Raw genomic sequence first — 14,521 nt, forward strand, 5'->3', positions numbered from 1 at the left:
TTTTGGACTAATCGATAAAAGTTGGAGAACAACTTTTTCTTAACTTCCTGCTTTTCATCCAAATCTGCAAGGTAAAAGATAACATTATTACAATAAATACTATCATTTCTCTAACTGAAAAATAGAGTTTTTACAAATAAGGTTAAAAATGGAGCACACGTTTAAATGGTTGTATCTCCTTAGATGGTAGACCATAGGCTGCCTTTAGTAAAGAGCTCTTCAACCACCTTCGACCAAAATATTTCTCAGGAATGAGATTAGCAGACTTATTCTTCAACAAACAAAATATATGACAACATAACAAACCAATTCTGGAAAACTTCTTACAACTACAGTCGAATGTGTCTTGCTTACAATCATACTTAACATCCCATGTTCTACCATATTGGTCCTTGACCTTATGCGTCTTGATGTTATCCTCAATAGTTATAGAAACAATCTCACATACCATATTTATTTCCTATTGTACATGTTTGAAAATAGAATCTGTGTAGATTGTAGATGCATGCTTCTCAATAGGCAATTGGGTTGACAAATCAGGAATAGTTGAGTAATCCAAGTAGTTCAATCGCGAATTGGCATTCCTTTGATCTCCCACAGCACAGTTAAAGAAATTGATGAACTGTACAAGATTTGCACGAGGCTTTGTGTAGTTTTTAAAAAAGATATTCTCTGATTCAGACATCGATGTAGTCCTAAGAAGCGACCCCATGGGAATATCTCGAAAATAAGCAGGAACCCAGAATTCTCTATCTTCAAACATCGATCCAAACCAGTGCACGTCTTCTAATCCGTACCGTTCCATTATATCATTCCATATTATATCAAACTCATCAGGCTCTAACAAATTAGACCAAACACATACATTCAACTCTTTTTTGAAATCTTCATTACCTAGCAAGGATTTGGGCAACTTATCTAACACCTTAACCATAATATGCCACATGCACCATCGGTGCCTTGTTTGTAAAAGTACTTGTTGATCAACAAGTTTGATCCCCCAATCTTGACCAGTGACAATCAATTTGGGTGCTACCCCCATGCATCGAACAAAACAGCCAAACAACCAAGAATATGAGTCTCTACCTTCACTTGATAACAAGCCAGCTCGAAATGTAACTGCTCTGGAATGGTTATATTTTCTAGTGAATGGAGCAAAAATCAAGCAATACCTTCAGAACATAACATAAAAATGAATTATATTTTCATACATACAGAAAAGTATCACTATCAGCTATGAATATCATTTTATCAGCCAAGAGTATCATTTTATCCACTGAAATATAATTTAATCAGCAAAAAGTATCATTTTATGTCTTTTAGCAACAAAAGTAATATACCTGTTAGTGTTGTATGTTGAGTCAAATGAAATTACATCTCCAAACATATCATAATTTCATCTTGAAATAGCATCGACCCAGAAGAGTTTAGTTAACTTTCCATGAGATCCTATCTCAATTTCATAAAAGAAGGCATCAGATGATTCCTTTTGAGAACGCATATAATCAAAAATCATTTGAGCATCTGAACCATCAATATTGGACATAATATCGCGATATCCATTTCTAATATCAATAATATAACATCCAACATTTTCAGGTTCACCCATTATTTCCATCAAAAGTTTGAATGTGAGAGTGGGACCAATATTACACCTGCCATAATCCTCCATAAACCTCCGATGGATAGGATCCAGACTGCGATTGGCCGTCATAAAATTCCTATGCTCATTCGCAACCATTAAATGATTATGATACTCAACAAACTGATAAACCTCATACCCTTTGTTCATGCCATCTGAAAAATACCTCACGTTGAGCTTAGCAAGACATTCACACCTAAATGACCGACACCTATGCTTCTTAACAGACACTTCAGTTGATTGGGATGCATCACCAGGTATAAAATTCTTAGAGCCTTGTCTGCTGCAAGCCAAATACTGCCACTTAATAATACCATGAACTGATTTGTTGCCCAGTTTACGAATGCCAAAACCAACTGAACGAGCATAATATTCATAGAAATCAGATGATTCTACTAATGTATTGAATTTCATACCAATCATTGGCTTCAAAGCATCATCACAAATATGAATGTACATACCTACAAATCAGTAAAAGTATCATTTTATCAACTCAGAGTATCATTCTATCCGGCAAAACTATCATTTTATGCAGTAAACATAATATTTATAAGCAAAAAGTATCATCTTATCAACTCTGAATATCATTCTATCCGGCAAAACTATCATTTTATGCAGTAAACCTAAAATTTATAAGCCAAAAGTATCACATAATCGGCAATACATAATATAATTAAATAAGTTCAGTACATCATAAACATAAACCAATCGACAGCTAATATTAATCTAAAATCAAATTCAATACATGAAGCAAAACAATCAATAAATTAAAATATGAACACAATCAATAAGCTAAATAATAGATAATGATTGTTACCTTCATTATTTGCTACAGACTCTATCGAAGCAAATTCTGACAATAATTGAACAGGTAATCAATGAAAATAAAAATGCAAAATTGAAAACATCTTCCCGGTCACAATTATGCGAGAAATATGGAAACAAAATCTGAAGATTATGGAATAATGAACCAAATCGGAAGAAAATCTGGAAACAAAATCGATGAGAAGAGGAATATGGAAACAAAATCGCTGAGAAGAGGAGAGAATCGAACTGAGAGAGAGTGAAAGAGTGGAGCGAAATTCAGAAATTAAATGAGAGAAATGACATATTTACCCCCTACGCCTTTTTTATGAAGTAAATCTAAGTTTGAATCTCAACCACAAGATAAGAAAATATGGGTGGTTCATATTTACTTATAGGGTTATTACGTGATTTGGGGGTTATTATATGATCATATCTCTCTCTCTGTGTCTCTCTCTCTATATATGTATATATATATAGTAGTGATCTATGGCAAATACCCCTTAACCAAATAACTAGAGAACAAATAATAGCCACAAGATTAAAAAAAATCAAGGGCTAGTATTAATTTTCAAATTTAATGAGATATTAGATCTCTCAATCACAAATTTACTCCATAATAACAAGTCAGGGGTATTATGGTCATTAACTCCAAAAACAGGTTAGGTGCGAAAATTGAATCCATTTCAAACCGCGTCTTCTTCTCTCTTCTCCTCCTCTCTGTTCACCATCGTAAAATCGCCGATTAAACCACATACAAGCCGTCTCCGTCGTCGTCGCCGTCGCTATCCAGTCGTCAACATCATCTCCTTTGTCGAACAAATGGCTACAAATCAAAGGGATTTTTCGAAAATTAAATTTCCTACTGATTAACAATCATTTTTAGGTTAGATTTTAGATCTGATTTAGATTTGTATTTTTTGTAGCTTTTGAACGAACGAAGAAAAATACAACCGGAAGTTCCGGTTCTATTCACCAACGTTCGAACCGTGAGTCATTCCTACTATTTCTTAATTTTAATATACAATATTTTCGTGTATAGTGATTATGAAAACCGTAGTTTCTGTGGTTAGATTTATAGTTATTTCACTGATGTTAAGTGATTATGAAAACCGTAGTTTCTGTGGTTAGATTTATAGTTGTTTCACTGATGTTAAGTGATTATGAAAATCAGAGTAAGAGTGATGTGTTTTGTTAACAAGAGTGAAGTAAAATCAGAATAAGAGTGATGTGTTTTGTGAACAAGAGTGAAGTAAAATCAGAATATGAGTGGTGTGTTTTTGTGAACAAGAGTGAAGTAAAATCAGAGTAACAGTGATGTGTTTTGTGAACAAGAGTGAAGTAAAATCATAATAAGACTGACGTCTTTTATGAACAATAGTGAAGTAAAATCAGAACAAGAGTGATGTGTTTTGTGAACAAGAGTGAAGTAAAATCAGAGTAAGAGTGATGTGTTTTGTGAACAAGAGTGAAGTAAAATGAGAGTAGGAGTAATGTGTTTTGTGAACAAGAGTGAAGTAAAATCAGAGTAAGAGTGATGTGTTTTGTGAACAAGAGTGAAGTAAAATCAGAGTAAGAGTGATGTGTTTTGTGAACAAGAGTGAAGTAAAATCAGAGTAAGAGTGATGTGTTTTGTGAACAAGAGTGAAGTAAAATCAGAGTAAGAGTGATGTGTTTTGTGAACAAGAGTGAATTAAAATCAGAGTAAGAGTGATGTGTTTTGTGAACAAGAGTGAAGTAAAATCAGAGTAAGAGTGATGTGTTTTGTGAACAAGAGTGAAGTAAAATCAGAATAAGAGTAATGTGTTTTGTGAACAAGAGTGAAGTCAAATCAAAATAAGAGTGATGTGTTTTGTGAATAAGAGTGAAGTAAAATCAGAGTACGAGTGATGTGTTTTGTGAACAAGAGTGAAGTAAAATCATAGTAAGAGTGATGTGTTTTGTGAACAAGAGTGAAGTAAAATCAGAATAAGAGTGATGTGTTTTGTGAACAAGAGTGAAGTAAAATCAGAATATGAGTGGTGTGTTTTTGTGAACAAGAGTGAAGTAAAATCAGAGTAACAGTGATGTGTTTTGTGAACAAGAGTGAAGTAAAATCATAATAAGAGTGACGTCTTTTATGAACAATAGTGAAGTAAAATCAGAACAAGAGTGATGTGTTTTGTGAACAAGAGTGAAGTAAAATCAGTGTAAGAGTGATGTGTTTTGTGAACAAGAGTGAAGTAAAATGAGAGTAGGAGTAATGCGTTTTGTGAACAAGAGTGAAGTAAAATCAGAGTAAGAGTGATGTGTTTTGTGAACAAGAGTGAAGTAAAATCAGAGTAAGAGTGATGTGTTTTGTGAACAAGAGTGAAGTAAAATCAGAATAAGAGTGATGTGTTTTGCTAACAAGAGTGAAGTAAAATCAAAATAAGAGTGATGTGTTTTGTGAATAAGAGTGAAGTAAAATCAGAGTAAGAGTGATGTGTTTTGTGAACAAGAGTGAAGTAAAATCATAGTAAGAGTGATGTGTTTTGTGAACAAGAGTGAAGTAAAATCAGAGTAAGAGTGATGTGTTTTGTAAACAAAATTGGAGTAAAATCAGAGTAAGAGTGATGTGTTTTGTAAACAAGAGTGAAGTAAACTCAGAATAAGAGTGATGTGTTTTGTAAACAAGAGTGACTATATTGATTTTCTTTCTCATATCCATGAAGCTGCTACAGCCGAAATAAGGTCTAAGATTCATGAGGATAGACCGCAACAACTTGCCGCAGCTACTAGTGAACTAAGGTCAAAAGATCGAAAAGATGTCCTTCGAACAACAACTTCTCCAGAAATAAGGTCCAAAAACAAACATGATATGCAACAAAAACAGAATCCAGAGAGTGAGTTATTTAATTATTTAGTATCATAGTGACATATATTATGTATTGGGCAGAGTCGTTAATGTATACTTTTGAGCTATATTAAGTGTGTATTCATGAATTTGACCACTTTTTTTGTATGTCTTCCAGCCTCAATGCGTGGGAGGTCACAAACCAAGGATGAACAAGAAATGCCTGCCAGAAAGAAACAGGATAAAAGAAAGAGTGTTAAAGATATTAGTTGTAAAATCAAAAGACCTAAATTGGTCGTAAAGATAGGGGTGAAAGTTCTAGTTGAAGCCATTGAGAAAATGAACTCCAAGCAAATAGCTGCTCTGGAAGAGATGGGTTTTGGACAGCTTGTGCATTTGAAGATTCGAAGTATTCCTCCTGAGATGGCATTTTCACTCCTTGAAAATTTTAATCATGACAACTGCTCCAGAATAAAACTTGTTGATGATCAACCATTACACATCACTGAGGAGGATGTGTATGCAACGTTGGGACTGCCAAGAGGAGAGTTGATGATAAAAAGGGAAAAGAGGCATGAAATGAATGATGTGATTTGTAAAGGCTAAGAAGAACAAATTTGCAATAACCCCAACTGATTAGCAAGATCAGCTTGATAGTGATCTAGAAGGTGGTGAGTGGTTTAAGAAAATATTTCTTATTATGTTGGACAATGTTCTGATCTCACCAACTGCCAACGGAAAATGTCTTGGCCGTATTTTGGACGATATTGCCAACATTTCCAATGTGAGGCAGTAAAATTGGTTCAGCTACATGTTGGATACACTAATCACAGCACATGATAGCTGGAAACTCAAGAACAAATCCACCACATTCACTGGACCCATCACTTTCCTATTGGTGAGTTTTCTATTTTAACAACTCCTTTATAGTGAAGTAAAAACATCCTTAGAGTGAAGTAAAATCATATTTAGAGTGATGTTTTATCAGAGTAAGAGTGATGTGTTTTGTGAACAAGAGTGAAGTAAAATCAGAATAAGAGTGATGTGTTTTGTGAACAAGAGTGAAGTAAAATCAGAATAAGAGTGATGTGTTTTGTGAACAAGAGTGAAGTAAAATTAGAATAAGAGTGATGTGTTTTGTGAATAAGAGTGAAGTAAAATCAGAGTAAGAGTGATGTGTTTTGTGAACAAGAGTGAAGTAAAATCATAGTAAGAGTGATGTGTTTTGTGAACAAGAGTGAAGTAAAATCAGAGTAAGAGTGATGTGTTTTGTAAACAAAAGTGGAGTAAAATCAGAGTAAGAGTGATGTGTTTTGTAAACAAGAGTGAAATAAACTCAAAATAAGAGTGATGTGTTTTGTAAACAAGAGTGACTATATTGATTTTTTTTTCTCATATCCATGAAGCTGCTGCAGCCGAAATAAGGTCTAAGATTCGTGAGGATAGACCGCAACAACTTGCTGCAGCTACTAGTGAACTAAGGTCAAAAGATCGACAAGATGTCCTTCGAACAACAACTTCTCCAGAAATAAGGTCCAAAAACAAACATGATATGCAACAAAAACAGAATCCAGAGAGTGAGTTAATTAATTATTTAGTATCTTAGTGACATATATTATGTATTGGGCAAAGTCGTTAATGTATACTTTTGAGCTATATTAAGTGTGTATTCATGAATTTGACCACTTTTTTTGTATGTCTTCCAGCCTCAAAGCGTGGGAGGTCACAAACCAAGGATGAACAAGAAATGCCTGCCAGAAAGAAACAGGATAAAAGAAAGAGTGTTAAAGATATTAGTTGTAAAATCAAAAGACCTAAATTGGTCGTAAAGATAGGGGTGAAAGTTCTAGTTGAAGCCATTGAGAAAATGAACTTCAAGCAAATAGCTGCTCTGGAAGAGATGGGTTTTGGACAGCTTGTGCATTTGAAGATTCGAAGTATTCCTCCTGAGATGGCATTTTCACTCCTTGAAAATTTTAATCATGACAACTGCTCCAGAATAAAACTTGTTGATGATCAACCATTACACATCACTGAGGAGGATGTGTATGCTACGTTGGGACTGCCAAGAGGAGAGTTGATGATAAAAAGGGAAAAGAGGCATGAAATGAATGATGTGATTTGTAAAGGCTAAGAAGAACAAATTTGCAATAACCCCAACTTATTTGCAAGATCAGCTTGATAGTGATCTAGAAGGTGGTGAGTGGTTTAAGAAAATATTTCTTATTATGTTGGACAATGTTCTGATCTCACCAACTGCCAACGGAAAATGTCTTGGCCGTATTTTGGACAATATTGGCAACATTTCCAATGTGAGGCAGTAAAATTGGTTCAGCTACGTGTTGGATACACTAATCACAGCACATGATAGCTGGAAACTCAAGAACAAATACACCACATTCACTGGACCCATCACTTTCCTATTGGTGAGTTTTCTATTTTAACAACTCCTTTATAGTGAAGTAAAAACATCCTTTGAGTGAAGTAAAATCATATTTAGAGTGATGTTTTATCAGAGTAAGAGTGATGTGTTTTGTGAACAAGAGTGAAGTAAAATCAGAATAAGAGTGATGTGTTTTGTGAACAAGAGTGAAGTAAAATCAGAATAAGAGTGATGTGTTTTGTGAACAAGAGTGAAGTAAAATCAGAAAAACAGTGATGTGTTTTATGAATAAGAGTGAAGTAAAATCAGAGTAAGAGTGATGTGTTTTGTGAACAAGAGTGAAGTAAAATCATAGTAAGAGTGATGTGTTTTGTGAACAAGAGTGAAGTAAAATCAGAGTAAGAGTGATGTGTTTTGTACACAAAAGTGGAGTAAAATCAGAGTAAGAGTGATGTGTTTTGTAAACAAAAGTGGAGTAAAATCAGAGTAAGAGTGATGTGTTTTGTAAACAAGAGTGAAATAAACTCAAAATAAGAGTGATGTGTTTTGTAAACAAGAGTGACTATATTGATTTTTTTTCTCATATCCATGAAGCTGCTGCAGCCGAAATAAGGTCTAAGATTCGTGAGGATAGACCGCAACAACTTGCTGCAGCTACTAGTGAACTAAGGTCAAAAGATCGACAAGATGTCCTTCGAACAACAACTTCTCCAGAAATAAGGTCCAAAAACAAACTTGATATGCAACAAAAACGAGAGTGAGTTAATTAATTATTTAGTATCTTAGTGACATATATTATGTATTGGGAAGAGTCGTTAATGTATACTTTTGAGCTATATTAAGTGTGTATTCATGAATTTGACCACTTTTTTTGTATGTCTTCCAGCCTCAAAGCGTGGGAGTTCACAAACCAAGGATGAACAAGAAATGCCTGCCAGAAAGAAACAGGATAAAAGAAAGAGTGTTAAAGATATTAGTTGTAAAATCAAAAGACCTAAATTGGTCGTAAAGATAGGGGTGAAAGTTCTAGTTGAAGCCATTGATAAAATGAACTTCAAGCAAATAGCTGCTCTGGAAGAGATGGGTTTTGGACAGCTTGTGCATTTGAAGATTCGAAGTATTCCTCCTGAGATGGCATTTTCACTCCTTGAAAATTTTAATCACGACAACTGCTCCAGAATAAAACTTTTTGATGATCAACCATTACACATCACTGAGGAGGATGTGTATGCTACGTTGGGACTGCCAAGAGGAGAGTTGATGATAAAAAGGGAAAAGAGGCATGAAATGAATGATGTGATTTGTAAAGGCTAAGAAGAACAAATTTGCAATAACCCCAACTTATTTGCAAGATCAGCTTGATAGTGATCTAGAAGGTGGTGAGTGGTTTAAGAAAATATTTCTTATTATGTTGGACAATGTTCTGATCTCACCAACTGCCAACGGAAAATGTCTTGGCCGTATTTTGGACGATATTGGCAACATTTCCAATGTGAGGCAGTAAAATTGGTTCAGCTACGTGTTGGATACACTAATCACAGCACATGATAGCTGGAAACTCAAGAACAAATACACCACATTCACTGGACCCATCACTTTCCTATTGGTGAGTTTTCTATTTTAACAACTCCTTTATAGTGAAGTAATAACATCCTTTGAGTGAAGTAAAATCATATTTAGAGTGATGTTTTTTTATCAGAGTAAGAGTGATGTGTTTTGTGAACAAGAGTGAAGTAAAATCAGAATAAGAGTGATGTGTTTTGTGAACAAGAGTGAAGTAAAATCAGAATAAGAGTGATGTGTTTTGTGAACAAGAGTGAAGTAAAATCAGAGTAAGAGTGACGTGTTTTGTGAACAAGAGTGAAGTAAAATCAGAGTAAGAGTGATGTGTTTTGTGAACAAGAGTGAAGTAAAATCAGAATAAGAGTGATGTGTTTTGTGAACAAGAGTGAAGTAAAATCAGAATAAGAGTGATGTGTTTTGTGAACAAGAGTGAAGTAAAATTAGAATAAGAGTGATGTGTTTTGTGAATAAGTGTGAAGTAAAATCAGAGTAAGAGTGATGTGTTTTGTGAACAAGACTGAAGTAAAATCATAGTAAGAGTGATGTGTTTTGTGAACAAGAGTGAAGTAAAATCAGAGTAAGAGTGATGTGTTTTGTAAACAAAAGTGGAGTAAAATCAGAGAAAGAGTGATGTGTTTTGTAAACAAGAGTGAAGTAAACTCAGAATAAGAGTGATGTGTTTTGTAAACAAGAGTGACTGTATTGATTTTTTTTCTCATATCCATGAAGCTGCTGCAGCCGAAATAAGGTCTAAGATTCGTGAGGATAGACCGCAACAACTTACTGCAGCTACTAGTGAACTAAGGTCAAAAGATCGAAAAGATGTCCTTTGAACAACAACTTCTCCAGAAATAAGGTCTAAAAACAAACATGATATGCAACAAAAACATAATCTAGAGAGTGAGTTATTTAATTATTTAGTATCATAGTGACATATATTATGTATTGGGCTGAGTCGTTAATGTATACTTTTGAGCTATATTAAGTGTGTATTCATGAATTTGACCACTTTTTTTGTATGTCTTCCAGCCTCAATGCGTGGGAGGTCACAAACCAAGGATGAACAAGAAATGCCTGCCAGAAAGAAACAGGATAAAAGAAAGAGTGTTAAAGATATTAGTTGTAAAATCAAAAGACCTAAATTGGTCGTAAAGATAGGGGTGAAAGTTCTAGTTGAAGCCATTGAGAAAATGAACTCCAAGCAAATAGCTACTCTGGAAGAGATGGGTTTTGGACAGCTTGTGCATTTGAAGATTCGAAGTATTCCTCCTGAGATGGCATTTTCACTCCTTGAAAATTTTAATCATGACAACTGCTCCAGAATAAAACTTGTTGATGATCAACCATTACACATCACTGAGGAGGATGTGTATGCTACGTTGGGACTGCCAAGAGGAGAGTTGATGATAAAAAGGGAAAAGAGGCATGAAATGAATGATGTGATTTGTAAAGGCTAAGAAGAACAAATTTGCAATAACCCCAACTTATTTGCAAGATCAGCTTGATAGTGATCTAGAAGGTGGTGAGTGGTTTAAGAAAATATTTCTTATTATGTTGGACAATGTTCTGATCTCACCAACTGCCAACGGAAAATGTCTTGGCCGTATTTTGGACGATATTGGCAACATTTCCAATGTGAGGCAGTAAAATTGGTTCAGCTACGTGTTGGATACACTAATCACAGCACATGATAGCTGGAAACTCAAGAACAAATACACCACATTCACTGGACCCATCACTTTCCTATTGGTGAGTTTTCTATTTTAACAACTCCTTTATAGTGAAGTAAAAACATCCTTTGAGTGAAGTAAAATCATATTTAGAGTGATGTTTTTTTATCAGAGTAAGAGTGATGTGTTTTGTGAACAAGAGTGAAGTAAAATCAGAATAAGAGTGATGTGTTTTGTGAACAAGAGTGAAGTAAAATCAGAATAAGAGTGATGTGTTTTGTGAACAAGAGTGAAGTAAAATCAGAGTAAGAGTGATGTGTTTTGTGAACAAGAGTGAAGTAAAATCAGAGTAAGAGTGATGTGTTTTGTGAACAAGAGTGAAGTAAAATCAGAATAAGAGTGATGTGTTTTGTGAACAAGAGTGAAGTAAAATCAGAATAAGAGTGATGTGTTTTGTGAATAAGTGTGAAGTAAAATCAGAGTAAGAGTGATGTGTTTTGTGAACAAGACTGAAGTAAAATCATAGTAAGAGTGATGTGTTTTGTGAACAAGAGTGAAGTAAAATCAGAGTAAGAGTGATGTGTTTTGTAAACAAAAGTGGAGTAAAATCAGAGTAAGAGTGATGTGTTTTGTAAACAAGAGTGAAGTAAACTCAGAATAAGAGTGATGTGTTTTGTAAACAAGAGTGACTATATTGATTTTTTTTCTCATATCCATGAAGCTGCTGCAGCCGAAATAAGGTCTAAGATTCGTGAGGATAGACCGCAACAACTTACTTCAGCTACTAGTGAACTAAGGTCAAAAGATCGAAAAGATGTCCTTCGAACAACAACTTCTCCAGAAATAAGGTCCAAAAACAAACATGATATGCAACAAAAACAGAATCCAGAGAGTGGGTTATTTAATTATTTAGTATCATAGTGACATATATTATGTATTGGGCAGAGTCGTTAATGTATACTTTTGAGCTATATTAAGTGTGTATTCATGAATTTGACCACTTTTTTTGTATGTCTTCCAGCCTCAATGCGTGGGAGGTCACAAACCAAGGATGAACAAGAAATGCCTGCCAGAAAGAAACAGGATAAAAGAAAGAGTGTTAAAGATATTAGTTGTAAAATCAAAAGACCTAAATTGGTCGTAAAGATAGGGGTGAAAGTTCTAGTTGAAGCCATTGAGAAAATGAACTCCAAGCAAATAGCTACTCTGGAAGAGATGGGTTTTGGACAGCTTGTGCATTTGAAGATTCGAAGTATTCCTCCTGAGATGGCATTTTCACTCCTTGAAAATTTTAATCATGACAACTGCTCCAGAATAAAACTTGTTGATGATCAACCATTACACATCACTGAGGAGGATGTGTATGCTACGTTGGGACTGCCAAGAGGAGAGTTGATGATAAAAAGGGAAAAGAGGCATGAAATGAATGATGTGATTTGTAAAGGCTAAGAAGAACAAATTTGCAATAACCCCAACTTATTTGCAAGATCAGCTTGATAGTGATCTAGAAGGTGGTGAGTGGTTTAAGAAAATATTTCTTATTATGTTGGACAATGTTCTGATCTCACCAACTGCCAACGAAAAATGTCTTGGCCGTATTTTGGACGATATTGGCAACATTTCCAATGTGAGGCAGTAAAATTGGTTCAGCTACGTGTTGGATACACTAATCACAGCACATGATAGCTGGAAACTCAAGAACAAATACACCACATTCACTGGACCCATCACTTTCCTATTGGTGAGTTTTCTATTTTAACAACTCCTTTATAGTGAAGTAAAAACATCCTTTGAGTGAAGTAAAATCATATTTAGAGTGATGTTTTTTTATCAGAGTAAGAGTGATGTGTTTTGTGAACAAGAGTGAAGTAAAATCAGAATAAGAGTGATGTGTTTTGTGAACAAGAGTGAAGTAAAATCAGAATAAGAGTGATGTGTTTTGTGAACAAGAGTGAAGTAAAATCAGAGTAAGAGTGATGTGTTTTGTGAACAAGAGTGAAGTAAAATCAGAGTAAGAGTGATGTGTTTTGTGAACAAGAGTGAAGTAAAATCAGAATAAGAGTGATGTGTTTTGTGAACAAGAGTGAAGTAAAATCAGAATAAGAGTGATGTGTTTTGTGAATAAGTGTGAAGTAAAATCAGAGTAAGAGTGATGTGTTTTGTGAACAAGACTGAAGTAAAATCATAGTAAGAGTGATGTGTTTTGTGAACAAGACTGAAGTAAAATCATAGTAAGAGTGATGTGTTTTGTGAACAAGAGTGAAGTAAAATCAGAGTAAGAGTGATGTGTTTTGTAAACAAAAGTGGAGTAAAATCAGAGTAAGAGTGATGTGTTTTGTAAACAAGAGTGAAGTAAACTCAGAATAAGAGTGATGTGTTTTGTAAACAAGAGTGACTATATTGATTTTTTTTCTCATATCCATGAAGCTGCTGCAGCCGAAATAAGGTCTAAGATTCGTGAGGATAGACCGCAACAACTTACTTCAGCTACTAGTGAACTAAGGTCAAAAGATCGAAAAGATGTCCTTCGAACAACAACTTCTCCAGAAATAAGGTCTAAAAACAAACATGATATGCAACAAAAACAGAATCCAGAGAGTGGGTTATTTAATTATTTAGTATCATAGTGACATATATTATGTATTGGGCAGAGTCGTTAATGTATACTTTTGAGCTATATTAAGTGTGTATTCATGAATTTGACCACTTTTTTTGTATGTCTTCCAGCCTCAATGCGTGGGAGGTCACAAACCAAGGATGAACAAGAAATGCCTGCCAGAAAGAAACAGGATAAAAGAAAGAGTGTTAAAGATATTAGTTGTAAAATCAAAAGACCTAAATTGGTCGTAAAGATAGGGGTGAAAGTTCTAGTTGAAGCCATTGAGAAAATGAACTCCAAGCAAATAGCTACTCTGGAAGAGATGGGTTTTGGACAGCTTGTGCATTTGAAGATTCGAAGTATTCCTCCTGAGATGGCATTTTCACTCCTTGAAAATTTTAATCATGACAACTGCTCCAGAATAAAACTTGTTGATGATCAACCATTACACATCACTGAGGAGGATGTGTATGCTACGTTGGGACTGCCAAGAGGAGAGTTGATGATAAAAAGGGAAAAGAGGCATGAAATGAATGATGTGATTTGTAAAGGCTAAGAAGAACAAATTTGCAGTAACCCCAACTTATTTGCAAGATCAGCTTGATAGTGATCTAGAAGGTGGTGAGTGGTTTATGAAAATATTTCTTATTATGTTGGACAATGTTCTGATCTCACCAACTGCCAACGGAAAATGTCTTGGCCGTATTTTGGACGATATTGGCAACATTTCCAATGTGAGGCAGTAAAATTGGTTCAGCTGCGTGTTGGATATACTAATCACAGCACATGATAGCTGGAAACTCAAGAACAAATACACCACATTCACTGGACCCATCACTTTCCTATTGGTGAGTTTTCTATTTTAACAACTCCTTTATAGTGAAGTAAAAACATCCTTTGAGTGAAGTAAAATCATATTTAGAGTGATGTTTTTTTATCAGAGTAAGAGTGATGTGTTTTGTGAACAAGAGTGAAGTAAAATCAGAATAAGAGTGATGTGTTTTGTGAACAAGAGTGAAGTAAAATCAGAATAAGAGTGATGTGT

The sequence above is a fragment of the Salvia splendens genome, chromosome 9 (genome assembly GCF_004379255.2).
Source record: "Salvia splendens isolate huo1 chromosome 9, SspV2, whole genome shotgun sequence".
In the NCBI taxonomy this organism is placed as follows: domain Eukaryota; kingdom Viridiplantae; phylum Streptophyta; class Magnoliopsida; order Lamiales; family Lamiaceae; genus Salvia; species Salvia splendens.